We start from the raw sequence: 14,856 nt of genomic DNA, 5'->3' as shown, positions 1-14,856 counted from the left end.
ATGGTGGGAGAGTTCAAATTAAGGAGTTTTCCCTTTGGGTCACTAGTTCCATCCCTGCTGAGGCTTGAGGTTACAAAAGATAACTATAGGCTGGGAACAGCTGTTATTGGACTTGCTTTGATGGTCTGTCTTAGCTTTATTCCTAGGAGACAGATGTGGGGGACTGAATGTATAAACACCAAATAGTAACTGATGGCTGATTTTTTTTTTTTTTTGTTGTTATTAGTCATATCAGTGCCCAGAGGATAGGGAGTCTGAAGGTAGTCTGTAGTAGAAATGAAGTTTGGTATTGGGAAGTCTGGGAACTATGGTAGTTCCAATCAGGAACATGAACAGTCTGTTATCCTTTTCACAAAAACATTAGGATAGGGAGGATTAGGCATTATTAACCAATCTAAAGCATCAAAAATCCAAAACTTTGCAAGAAGGGATAGTAACTTGACCTATATGGTACTTTTTGGACTTTCTATGAAGAAGTAATTAATACTAAGCTTAATTGCTCAAGTACTACTCACCTGGGTAAAGTACATGAGAAGCTCTGCTGTATCTATCGAAGTATGTGAAGTCCATAGTGTTTTTTTAAAAGGACTCAAAAATTGAAAGAGGAAGAACAATGGGTAGACAGATTACTTCTGTTATGTGATAGGTAGAAAGCCAGGTTTTCTGCTGACTGTATAGGAGGCCACTAGTGTGGATACATCCCCCAATATAAGAATATATTGTTAAGTGAATATTTTTGGCACATCTACTTGGTCTATGAAAGCAACAGCTAGTGTGGACGCATTTTGGATCAGTCCATCCATATTGAATACTAGAAGACAAAAGGCATGACCCAGAATTTTCATCTTTTAATGTAGCCAAATTGTTTCTTTGATGACCATTAGCCCAGATTTATGACTTTTGAGTTTAGCAACATCTATAATTATTGTTTTTGAGAATGAGCACTGAGATGTTAAAATTACTTTCCCTGAGGGTTACACAGCTTGTCTTACAGGTTTGAATTTGAACTCAGAATTTCCAGACTCCAAGGCTGGCTCTCAGTCCACTACTATCTACTATTTTATGCTTGGGGACATAAATTATTTTAATTTCTAGCAGCCTTACTAAATGTTTTATTTTCATTCACCTCTCGCTGGCACTCAACTCTTTGGGAGTGTAACTCCCTCTAGGGTTGGGCTAGTTAGGAACATCAGCTGAGGAGTCTTTCATAGGTATATAGGTAGCACATGGATGGATCATGATCTATCCATGTGAGTTGGAGTTGATCTTGGAGATCATGTAATCCAACTTCCCCATTTTACAAATAAGGAAACTAAGGCCCATAGATAAGTAACTTGTTCAAGGTCGTATAGGCAGTACTGGAAAGTTAATAGATTTAATTATCTGGTGATTCAAATGTCTGGGGAAGAATAAAAAGAGTTGAAATTCACAAAAATATTTTCTTAACTGATCTCACCCAAACAATTCTTATCATATTTTCTATTTTCTTGATGGGAAAAATAAAGAATCACTCCTTTCCCATCTCCCTGGCAGTTTTAGTAGGGTCTTAATCTTTTCAGTATATGGAAGACAGTCAATATCAAATTACCATGCTGACCATCTTTAATGTTGTAATTCCCTTCTCAAACTTTAAGGCCCACCTTAGAGCCTTGTTTAAATTAATCTGGGAGCTCAACAAATTTTCCTTTTCACAGACTTGCTGAGCGTAATAATATAAGCAGTAGGGAGAAAAAAAAAATTCCTTTTACCTCCTAAAGCACTTTTATGAGTAAAAGCCAAGGCAGGTAGACATGCAGTTATCTTACCTTAGCTAAGCTACTCCTTTCGCAAAAAAATTGTTTAGTACTCACACAAAAATTTAGCAAGTATCTGGTGTCCTTTAGGTTAACTGTAACAAGTGCCAATTTACTCCCCACCCTCTATAAAGATGAGCTACTTTTAATTTCCTTTATGTTGTGAGCAGTTTTGGGGAAGTGGTGAAGTTAGTGCTATTTTGTGTTTCATTCATGTTCCAATCCTAGGTATGACAGATTTATTGGTGGGGGATCCCTAGACATTCAACATCAGATATTGGAGTCCCCATGGCTGAAAGTTTATTTAGCACAGGTATTTCTCCTAAATTGCTGAAACTTCACCACCAAGATTGCCTCCAGAGGGAGCTGGAGGCCATGACTAGGATTCAGCAGTGACCAAAGGCAAAAGTTGCTTGGGGCAGGAAAATAGAAGAGAACTGAAGGTTGAATTTCTTAATAGTCACCGATTTTTAGTAGGTAGTAATTCTCATAGCAGAAATTTACTATAATTCAGATTCATCTTATTCATATAAGGTAAAATTTAAAAGTTAAGAAATATTTAAGTTAAATTAATAGTAATAATGAAAACTGAGTGCTTGTGTGCTGGAGTCAAGAGTGTAATGGTTGAAATGGTCCAAATGTTGGTGTCCTACATCTGTGGGATATGGAAAACTGTCTGCAATTTATTAACTCTGTCCTACTCTGTGATTGCTTGCTTGGGGAATAATTCCAAACTGAAACTTGTAAATACTTTTTATTAGTGATAATTCTATGAAATATTGTACTCATTAGTTTGAATACAACACAGCAAAACCATTTTCCCTTTTGATGAGGGGAGGAGTATTGGATGAGAAATAGGAAGGACATCCTAGGGTTACATAAGTCGATTTCAAAAGGAGGATATGGGTTGGGGGTGAAAGAGGCCTTCTTAGTAGGTTTGGACTTAAGGCTAAGGATGTTTGCCAATGCCTCCTTCTTAGGGGATTTAACCTAAACTACTAATTTCCTTGAAGTGAGTAGCTACTGATGGTAATCTCATGAGTTTTCCTCATGAGTCCTGTTAAGGTCTAAGGTACATGTAGCTTAAAAGAAAATGAAATGGTCAAGATAAAAGCATCAAGACCAAGACTTCATATTTCTTTGAATTGGAAACTTCATGTTCCTTATCTTAATCCTTGGATGATACTAGTTTTCTTTGGGAAATATAGTTGAACTATTTCACAGGACAGAGCATTCTAAGGCCTTAACCAGTTGGCAAAGAAGATATGATCCAACATTAGGGAAGGCTGGTGGAATCCTCCAAGGGCTTTTTCTTGGTGGCTTTTACCCTATTGTTTTGATCTCCTACACATTATTATTGTCCAAGCTAGTAATCTGTTTAGCTTGTGCCAGGGGTGGGCAGTTTGGGTCAGGACTCTATCTCTTCACCTCATTCCTTTAATCTTATTCTTTCCCTAGCTCACCCAATTTCCATTTATCAAACAGCAGCAAGTCTTAAAAATAACTGTGGGTGCTTCATGAATATTCTGCTGAACCTCTGACATTCCTAGTTAGGTAAGAGGTTGGTATACCTCTTGGTTGTGGAGAATAATTAATTAGAAATTAAAGATGACTATCTTTTGTGCTGGAAATTCTTGTTTCTTGACAGTGCTGTCCCCTCATGCACAAAACAGAGCTACAGCTCCCTGAATAATGATCAACAATGCCTGAGGGTTATACCTTCCTTCAGTCATGTTTGCAGGTCATTTGTGAGCTTTTCAGACTTCAAATCCCATCCTTAGAAAAGGCACAATGCCTACCCCAACATATGAGAAAAAAACCCCCTCAATTATCCCCTCTTCTTGCTACTAGGCTCACTAGACATTATCAATCTTTTAAGGATGGAAGGGAAGTCTTATGTTGTATGAAATAAGCAGCAATTCTATGAGTAGGGAGGAGACAACTGCTTTCTTCTGACTACCTATCATAGCTTTTCATGGCTTTAAAGTAAGAAAGTTAAGAGATTAGAAACCCTGGAGAAGTAAAAATAATGGAGGAAAAGTTTGGGATTTTATACAAGGGGTTAAAAGGGAAAAAAAACAACAGTCCAATGCTATTTTCTTTGTGCAGAGTTGTCAGATGAGATTAGCTATTATTCTGAGGAGTGTGTGCCTATGATAGGCATCTGTGGTTTTAAGACATTTGCAATTACAGCTCATTTCCTCTTTAAATTTTTGGTTATGTCCCCCAAACTGTCAAATCAGGGTAGTCCTGGTATAATATTCATATCGTACAAAAGTTGTAGTCATGGGGTAGGAGGGAGTTTGGTTTTGTTGTAAACAATTTTTTGTGGTAGAATATAAAGATAGAAATACTGATTGAAGACTGTCAGTGTAAGTAGTTGTTTACAAATTAATACACACTCCATACAAAGACTGTAAGTATCCATTTAAAACTGAAATTTCAAAGTTTCATTTGGTCACTGGGTCAATGTGGTTTTCTAACCTAAATCTTATATCGCATAATTCACCTGTCTGCTGTACTCTAGCATTTTCTTGAATCTTCATCATTTCAGACATTTATCCACTATGAAGTACAGATGTGCAGACTTGTACATCCACGTAATATGTACACACTGACATACGTTTATGCCCACATGGTCAGGGAAAGGCTGATTATGGTGCTATAGTGACTTAGTTCCTTAACCATGCTAGGGGATAAAGTAATATATAAGGACTAAAAATGCATCTGTTAGATGTCCTGTACGGAACAAAGAGGGAGTGCTGGCCACTATTTAGACTTCTTTTATCATTAAGCTGGTGGATCATATCCTCCATTTAATCCAATTTCTTTAAAAAAAAAAAAGAAAAAAAGGCCAGATCACTGACAAAGAAAGTCAAAGCAAAAAAGGAACTCTGCACAGCCCTCAATAATCATTTGGGTTTGAATGTCACTGGCCCACAGGATCCATTCCTTACAAAACGTTGTGTGCAGCTTTCAAATATATAGAAGCTTGTGATGGTTATGAATGGATTTCCTACCAATCTGACATCATCTAGTTCCTTTAGTGCATTTCATAGTCAACTTAAGGTTGTTGTTGTGCAAAAGAAGTGATGATTAAAAAAGAATAAAGTTGGTATTAAACTATGTGCTTCTATTTTATTTTTAAAAAACTTCTTGTGTCTATGAAATATGTATTAAGTGGAACACCAAGGACAATCTTACCACTAAACTGGATTGAAAATAAATGTCAGGTTTCCCTAAGAATTGTATAAGTACTTAATCACTCTTGAACATGAAATTTCTATTAAATGTCTCCAAATACTGAACTAAGAACTACTGCCTATCTTATAACCTACAAATTCCTAAGGCATTTATATTATGATAGTTAACATTTACTTCATGCTCTCCCTGCTTTGAAGGTTGTTATTTTGGCTACTAACACGGCTTTATATGAATGAGCCAGACCAAGTCTCTAGAATATGTGCCATCTGCTATAATGAAAAGTATCATATTACACTCTACATTGGCAAGACTTAAAAGATATTTTGGAATGAGATTTTATTACAGTGAGATACTATAAGATAACTTTTCCACTGCTTCTTTAATGTTGCTGTTTACACCAGGACCAAGACCCACCCAATTAATTTACTAGTTTTAAAACAGCAAACCTTAACTAGGTAACCTACATGTATGAGTTACAAAATCCACTAAACTTCTTTCCTTTAGCTTAAACATTTTTTTAATTGACATATTTTATTTTTACATCACCTATATATCCTATATATCCCATTTTAACCTCCATTCCCCTCCCAGAATCATTTCCACAAGAGGAAAAAGTAGTTTAGCAAAAGTAATCAACATATCAAAGAAATCTGGTACTTTTAGCAGTGTTACAAAAGGAGGTATACTCATTTCCTCTATGGAAGAAAATTAGTGTTTATTAAGCACCTACTGCATGCTAGGCAATTACAATTATCACATTTAGTCCTCACAACAATCCTGCAAGGTATGTGCTATTATTCCCATTTTATAGTTGAGGAAATTATGGCAAGGTAATTGACTTGTTCAGGGTCACACAGCTAGTAAATGAGGTTAGTAAATGAGTTTGGACTTGAAGTCAGGACTTTTTGACTCCAAGCACATGCCACCTAGCTTTTATTTTATAAATTAACATTCTACATCATTGCATATAGCTTTACTTCATTTTGTCTCAATATTCACCATATTCATAATTTTTTACAGAAGAGTAACATTCCATTGCTCATGTATCATTATTTGCAGTTGGCATTTTAAAACCAAATGAATATAAATACAGAGCAAGGGCATAAAAACAAGCTTAATCTCTGAAATAATTATTTCAAAGGATAAGAGCTTCCTTTTGCAAGTGGTAGTTCAGGAAAAAATTACACTAAGTTTCTTTTATAATACAAGATATGCATACAGTGCAAACAACACTTGCTTTGGCCTCAGTACAAAGCCTACTTAAAATCTTTTGGAATAATAATTTATATAACACATTAAACTTTACAAAGCACTTTCCTCAACCTGATGAGAGAATAATCACACTTGCTCTCCGTATTTCACATATGAAGAAACCCGGGCTCAGAAAAATTAAGAGAACTGCCCAGAGTGGTACCAAGATAGAAACCTGGATATTCTAACTCAAGACCACTTTCCTTTCTACCTTGCACACTACCTCTCTAATGTCCATTCGAACAGTTGCCTTTTGTTAAATTAAAAAAAGGAAAAAAAAGGGGCTAGGTTTGCTATTGCTTCAAGGTCATGGTAAAGTGGAACCTGTAAAGTATCCCAACCTCTTTACCTTAACATCCCCAATTTAATAGTAGGAAATGACTCCCCCTATTCTGAATACTTCTCCACACTGATTCCAAGAAAATATCTAAAATTTGACAGAACTAAAAGTATATTGAGATCACATAAGAAATCTTTGAGATTTGAGAAATATAACCTTGTGGTTACCTACATTAGGAGAAAAAATAAGTGTTTCTCCAGGTGATCAAAATATTTTGCTACTGCTTTGGTAATAAATATCAGGAACTTCTAAGCAAACGATGAGAAAGTACATGGTTTTCAGAATGGACGCCTCTTCAAGATTTCAAGGGCTTGTATATGTAGCTACTTAAGTTTTTCTCTCACACATTGTGAACTTCAACATCCACACATACTACCAGAATGGAGCAATGAATAAAATACTGGACTTGGGAATCAAGAAAACAGAGTTGTTGTGAGCAGGGTTCAGTTTAGGCAAAACTGAGGCGTTTGAAGGTACTTACTGTACCTCAAGGAGAAAGACGATGTCCCCTACGCTGGCCTGCTGGATTTTCCCAAAGTAAACATCTATTCAGACCATTATCAAAATACATTTGAGTCCAATTTCTTACGAGGTGAAAGGAGTAAGGTAAATTTAAGTTATGATGCCCGTTTTAGAGGTGGGGAGGCTACCACAGCTGGAAATAGGGAGTTTTCTGGGTATTCCCCCTACTCATCTAGATTAGAGATACCTGTCTCTCTTTTCACTTAACGCCCACCCACAATCAGCTTCTCTAAGCCCCTATGATACTATAGAGAAGACGCCCTGACCTCTCCACCCAGTTTAAGCCCGAATCTGCTAACGCGGTTGCTCGCTGCAGCATGGACTCAGCCTTCCATGCGCAAGCGCATAGGGGCCCGCCCAGGACTTATTTCACGGTTCCCAATCAGCCCAGCTCCCGCCTCCCTACGGAGGCTTTTCAAACCACAGGAACACCAAAAAAGTCACCCCCTCCCCCTTCCGCACCCCTCCTGCGTGCGCGCCCCTCGCCTCCTGCGTCACCCGGGAGGCGCGCGCCCGAGCCGCCGCCGCCGCCGCCGCCGCCGAATATCCAACAAGGAGCGAGCCCAGTGGCCGCCGTCCTCGCCAGCGGAGTCGCCGCCGCCGTCCCCTTCCCTGCCCCCGTCCTTGGGCGTTTGAGCAAGACTGGTTTCGGTTCTCCCCGAGGTAAGCGGCAGCCACAGTGGGGTCTCCCCGGCCCGATCCCTTCCTCTCACCTCCCTCTCACCCCCCCGCGGCGAGGCCTCTTCGGCTCCCCTCACGCACCCGTCCGTCCAGTCAGGGGTCCCTGCGGAGCGTCAGGACGTTACGGCAGGAGGGGGGGGAAGAGGAGGAGGAGGCGACGGCGACGGCGACGGCGGCGGCAACGGCCGCAACGGCCGCCGGCGGCAGTGACTGCAGCGTAAATACGGCGCGAGACGAAGCCGGCTGCCGCGTGCGTCAGGCCATTCCCACGCCCTCCCCTCGCCTCGCGCCTCTGCCCCCACGGGGGGGAGGGGGAAAGGGAAAAGGAGGGTAGTGGTGGGGGAAGGGAGGAAGGGGACTGGGACCGACTGGAAAAGGCGGCCTGGGTGGGGGGTTGGGAAGGTTGGTGGTGTCCCCACCAGCCGCCTCCGCCGCCGCTTCCCCCCTCCAGCTTCCCGGAGCGGGTGGGTGGCGCGTGCATGCCGACCCGCACTCCTCCCTCCGGGAGAGCCTCGTCTCCCGTAGCCTCCTCCCTCGCCCCGCTCTCCCGTTCTTTCCTCTGGAGCCCCCCCCCTCCCCCAGTTGCATGCATCCTGTAGGCTTCCCTTTCGCAGCCGCATGCCTGGTGAACAGCTCCCCGCGGCGCCTTTTTGGTTCCCTCCATTACTTGCCCGGAGCTGGCTCCCCGCCCCCCGCTATCGCGCGGCCACCCTGCCGTTGCATGTGCCGGGTCCAGGTTGGTCCGAAGCCCTCCCCTCCCCAGGTGGTGCTGCCTGCAAAATTCTGCTCCCCCGCCCTGGTGCAATTCCCCGAGCTTTGGTTTGCGGCCTCCGTCTGGCTGCCCGGCCCTGTGCTTCCCGAGTAGGCCGGCCCGAGTGTCTGGGAGGAGGAGGAGGAGAAGGAGAAGGAGGGAGAAGGGAAGGAGGGGGGGCCCGCGCCGCGCTGGACGGGGATGGGCGGCGTGCCCTTCTTTGCGACGCCGTTGGAAAGTGGCGTTTCCGCCCTCCCCTCACTGTCTCGGGCCGCTCGCTGCCTGGCACCCGCGCCCCGCCCCGCCCGGCCCCTGTTGGCCTCTTCTCGGGCGCTGCTGTCAGGAGGTTCCCGAGTCAGTCTCAAACACCCCTGAAAGTTACCAGTCTTGGCCACGCAAGGCCCTGAATCTCCCCCATTGACTGAGGAAGCGTTTTTTCGCGCCCCCCCACCCCATGGTAAAACACTGCACTTGCTGCAGAGCAGCATTATGCCGAGTTTTAAAAGGAAAACCAGTATTTTTTCCTCTTTTGTCAGTGGTGTTATAGTGTGAATATTAAAGCAGCTAATTAGCACGAAAAAGAACGTTGGAGAAAAATCGTATTGTGCTAGAATCCCAATAATCATCGCATTTGATGGAAAATTGGATTATTTGAGGGGGATGTTATTGACATTATACAGCCTTATACAACCACAGTACTGTTGTCCATACAGTTAAGGCTCCAAATCTGAATTTATTTAAATTAAGATATTTAAGGGCAGAAGTATACTTGTTATCCAGATTCTTTCTTGATTTGTCCACAGGACTGTAGACCTACTGGCAGTGTGGGTAGGAAGGGGAAAGTTCTTGTAAAATATGGCTCTTTTTGGGCCTTTTTTTCTCTCACTTAAAAAAAAAAAAAAGCAAATTTCAGCAATTGCTTGGGTGTCTTGGGTTGGAGTCTGTCATTTTTGAAAGGGTGGGTGATGAGTAAGGAAAAATAGAAAACACCTTTTTGGGTACATGAAACTAGTCCCTGAACGTATGTGCAAAATAAGTTATAGATAGTATTAGGAGACTTAATGTACTTAAGCATTTTTTGCTTTATGAAGAACTGAATGCATTTAGAAAATGAGTGAGCAAACCACCCAACTGTAGGTGTACTCAAGTGGGAACTTGTATGTGTAACTTTTATATGTGGGTGTAGAGTATCTGTGTAGAAATGAGAAGTTCATCCATATATTTCTCTTGGTTGCTGAGATGTGGGGGAGTACATACCTCTGGGTGAAGCTGATGTTTTAAAAATAGTTTTAAAAGGAACAGAGTACTGGTTGATGATACAGTTTTGTGTGAAAGGATCCTTTTGCCTTAGCTGCATTATTATTTATCTGACTAGTAAAATTTAACTGTGAAAACATAATTGAGAGTCCCTATTAATTTAAAGATTAGAATTAATGTTAATGAAACTTTCTAATATTTCTTAAAACAGATAAAAAGTTAAAAACTCCTGATAAATTTGAGAGCATTAATTGTGGTTTAACTGTCAAACTACAATGTTTTAAACATCTTTTTCTTTTATTTTACTGATTTCTTTTGCTTTCACTTTAAATTCATTTAAAAATGTACTTCCTCTGTTTTGAAGTTTCTTAACAAGACTTAAAAAAATACTTAGAACTGTTTATTTTCACAAACACATGATAGATATAACAATGAAAATTTAGTTATAAGGTTAGGCATTATATTTTTAGGAATACACTGTTAAGCTTTTTGTATAAAAAATAGACCCATTTACAAGAACTCTATTAATAATGTGGATGAGATTATATTTTGTTCAAAAAACTTGTCACTGAAGAGTACATTTTTTGCATTACTTTTTCTTTGAAAAGAGATCAATTCTAAATACCAAACAATAATTTGCTTTTTTTTTTTTAAACCTTTACCTTTCATCCTAGAATCAATACAGTGAATTGGATCCAAGGCAGAAGAGTGGTAAGGGCTAGGCAATGGGGGTCAAGTGACTTGCCCAGGGTCACACAGCTGTCCAAGTTAAGATTTCAACCCAGGACCTTCGGACTCTAAGCTTGACCCTCTCCATTGAACCAACTAACTGCTCCATGCCAATTTTTTAAAAAAAAGCATAATTGTAGTTGAGAGGAAGATACTGAAATGATTTACAAGTCCCCCCAAATAGTTGAATACCAACTTTTGGCTTTCAGTACTTATGTTTATAGTGTACATACTGTGCATGTGTTGTATAAACTATTTTCTGTGGTAAGAATGAGTTCCACAAGTGCCTTCTCACAATAACCATGTTAATATATATTTTTTGGATGTCTATATCATATCTTCTATACCAGATTGAAAGTTCTCTGAGTGGAAGATGGCCTATATTAGCCCTTGAGCTAGTGAGAGCTCAATAATTGTCATGAAAGTAACTTATTATCACAGTTTTTCCCCCTCTATTACTTCTTTTAGCCAGCTGGTTTGTGAAAAAAAATTTTTTTTCATTCTTTGAAAATAAATTATATATACAACTTAGGGTTTTGGTTATGCCAGTTCAATTATCTTTTGAAAAAAGAAGCTGAAATAGATATCCATAACAAGAGAAATAAAATAAATTCTTGGTTTCATAGTTATCTTTTTTTTTAGGGAGAGAGCTTGGGTGAAATGTATATTATAAGATGTATATTTAGGATACTTTGGCAAGTGTATTTGTACATTCCCCAAAAAACTTACCTTTTTCACTTTTGTACTAGTAAAGTTCCTCAGATGTGCTTTCAGATGAAAAAACGAATTTCCATTATTATTTGTCTGTTTTGTATAGCATTTTGTCCAAAGAGAAATAACTGGCATTTCCATAAGAAATGGAAAAGCCAGGATTTTGATTTTGAGTGTACTGATAGAACATTAAAATTGGTATTATATTTGTATTTACCTTGTTTTTTGTATACAGTTCTTATGTAAAATGTAGTTCATAACTTTTTGTAATTTCTATTCAGGTTTTATATTTGGGCACAAAATGTAATCTGTTGTCTTTGAATTTATCACACAGTATTGAATGAAGAGATAGCTGGAAAGTTATGTGGGTACTCTGGCATCAAGTCTTAATAACCTTTTGTAACCTTAGTAATCTTTTGCCATGTAGTTTATTTTATAGTTAAGGATAATGTATAGACGTCCTATGTTAAATTTACTTCCAACGAATATAGAAATTTTTTCCATTGGAGCGGTAACAATTTTGTTTAGTTTTTATCTGTTATAAAACAATTAGTCAAGCAAGATTTGGAAGGCCTTGAATCCCAGGATAAGGAATTTGGAATTTATTCAATAATGATGGTCTCCAGACATTTATTGGGTGTATATTATGTGCCCAATCTGTGCTAATTATGGGGGATACGAAGAAAGTAAAAACATGCTTCTTGCTCTCAAGGAATTCATATTCTAATGAGGGAGACAAACTACAAACAAATATATATGTTTGAGAAAAATTCATTTGAGGCTTTGCCTGGCACTAAGAGAGTCAAATTTTGATTTTAAATTTGGCAATTTTAGTATAACAGAAGAGCTCAGAGCTCAGCATAACTACAATGAACAGAGCAATTTCCTGCAGGTAAATTATTAATAAAGATGAGAAAATATGAGTGTCCCTTTTTTTTGATGTAAGTGTTTCCAGTTATGAAAACAGCTAACATTTAAGAAGAAAAGTTAAAATAAAGAACTAGAACTGAATCAGGGTAGGATATTTACTTTAGAATTAATTAAATGTGATTTTTTTTTAAAGTGTGACATTCTTAAAATGATTGTGCATGTATATGTATCTTAAATTTATAGCCCTTTATGTAGGAGGCTTAGGCTGCTTATGTAAATGTGAAGTTTGTTTTAAACCTATATAATTCATAGAGTGCGTTTAATACACTTTAGAGTACGAATTTAAAACTGTAAATATAACTAGCTTCAATTTTGCAGCTTCTCTCGCAGAATTGTTTGAAAATGGAGCCCGTCTTCTGGAGATTCTGGCACAGGCTGGGTCACATGCAGCAACTGGAAGATATGCTCATGCACATGTGAACACTTCCCTTCCACTCCATACAGACATTGTATTAGCTTAATGTTTTGTTTAAAATTGAACCAATTAATAAACAATGTATTATGTAAGAGTACTTTTTGCAGCTGTTTCTTTATTTATATACTTAAACTTTCTTTTCTTTTATATGGTTTCCCTCATTTGTCACTTTCCCATGGCCCCCTAAAGCAGTATTTTCCCCTTATCTTTGAGATTCCTTGGGCCTTATTCCAAGATGTCTATCATTTATGTTCTTAGAATTCTTTCCTCTTTTCTCTCAGAATTCCTTCCCCACCTAAACCCTTTGTCTCAGAAAACATTCTATCTTAGACACCCACCCATAATTTTTTTCATGCTACTTTACCCTAAGAAACATTTGTTTTTTTTTTGAGATGGTACTTCCCATGTATCTTAGAAATGTATATTTAAGTACTATCTTCATACTTAGTTGATTTTATATATCTAGGACTTAAGAGAAAAGTGATGTAATTTGTAGTGTGGTAGACTTGTAAACCCTGTTTGGTGACCAAGTTCTTTTACCTCACCTATTACCAAACTCGCTTATTTCTGATTGCCAAATTAGGAGAGTTGGAAGAATAATTCATATTTAGGGAGAGGAGGATTCTAAAAGTTGTGGGCAAGTACCATGTTCCTGATAATTGTCCACTGTCTTCACCATTATTTGTGGACCAAGAATTGATAGCCATCTGAATGTACAAGTTAATAAACCTTTTGTAAAGGTATGCACATTCCACTCACCCTCCATTTAAACCAAATTAAGTTAAAAACTACTATTACGTCTGTTCTATTTAGTGCAAAATTTGTACATAAGTATGAACACATAATTATGGTCTATTGATTTGGTTTGCTATTCAAAAGTTAGAGTATCAACCCTGAGATGACTCCTGAGCATTCAGATACTTAACTAAAATTTGGCCCATCCTTTTATATTAATTAGAGAAAATAATATTTTTTTAAGCAAAGGATAACTACTGAGGGTTTTTTTGTAAAATTTTATACCTTGAAGAAACTAGATGCTAAGTAAGTATTGACTAAGGAAATAAACCAAGGTATTAGATTTACCTAGAGCCATTCAATTTTGGGCACATTAAATATTGAATTGGCTAGTTATCTAGAAAGTACCAGGTCACAAAAATGGGTGAGAATATGCATGGGTCTGGGCAAATCTTATCACCTCTATTAGAAAAAAAACAACCTTGTCTTAGTGATGTTATTATCTTGATATCATCATAGTAAAAGGTGTTACTAACACTCTTGAAATGTAGCGTATGATATACTACTTGTTTTTTAAATACTTGAAACAGTAGATTTTATTAGCAATTATTGGAGTTGAGAGCTATATAAAATTTAACATGGCTAATCTGACTTTAAATCTAATTTAGTGAAGATTATTAGTAAAAGTTTACTAGGTATTTCTTTAGAGAGTTTAAATAAGAAAAAAGGAAAACCATCTGCCCATTTTTTTCTGGTATGTACTTGATCAAGAGCATATCCAGCTGACTATTTTCCTTCTTTTTCTAGTAAGCTGAATTTTGCTTCTCAGAGCTGTGACTGTTGGTCAGTTATGGTATAGCCATGCTGTGCTTCTTTGATGAGGTTCTTTTCACCAATTCCTACATTATTTGGAAACATAACATCTACTGATGCTAGGCATCCTGGGTTATTACTTCTTAAGTTGTTGGGACATATGACACTTTGAAGTGTTGACCATACTTATAGGATCTTCTCTGCAGGCCATTAGATCAGAACTACTAAAGGGAGGGACTTTGCTCAAAAACACCATATCCTAGTGGTTTTTTAGAAATGATAGGTCTTTAGATACCTATTTGTTTCTCCCAAATCTGGAAGTCCTGTAACTAATCTGAGTCAAAAAAAAATTGCTAGGATATGCTGTTTATGTACATATTTTAAGTTGAGGAAGAAGGATTGTGTGTAGTAAGAGGGAACTTTGCCTTTAGTTAGTTAATAGCAGCTTGAAAGGTTTTTATTTATTTTTTTAGAATACTCAGACTTTACTATAGTAGACTTAACCGATAAAGCTTATATAATCTTGTACACCGCGCATTGTGTATTTCAATATGAAAACTTTTGTAATAGAAATATAGTTGTAAGTAAGTGTTCATTTTCATCAAAAATTCCATTTTCTATGTATCAAACAAAAATTCTTAAAATTACCTGGATACGACTGCTGTGACTTTTTTGTTGTACTAGAATTTTAATATTAGTAGATTTTGCTCAAAATAATTGGGTC

General features: G+C 38.2%; 1 long non-coding RNA gene across 1 annotated transcript; it reads left to right on the top strand.

The window, feature by feature from the left end:
* Positions 1 to 7,611: 7,611 nt before the first annotated feature.
* LOC123235116 lies at positions 7,612 to 12,681 on the top strand. Its single transcript, XR_006505366.1, has 2 exons — positions 7,612 to 7,773; positions 12,488 to 12,681. It is a non-coding gene; the product is annotated as an uncharacterized LOC123235116 (long non-coding RNA).
* The last annotated feature ends 2,175 nt before the right edge of the window (positions 12,682 to 14,856 follow it).

This window comes from Gracilinanus agilis, chromosome 2 (genome assembly GCF_016433145.1).
Source record: "Gracilinanus agilis isolate LMUSP501 chromosome 2, AgileGrace, whole genome shotgun sequence".
Classification (NCBI taxonomy): domain Eukaryota; kingdom Metazoa; phylum Chordata; class Mammalia; order Didelphimorphia; family Didelphidae; genus Gracilinanus; species Gracilinanus agilis.
This window is presented reverse-complemented; position numbering and strand designations above follow the sequence as displayed.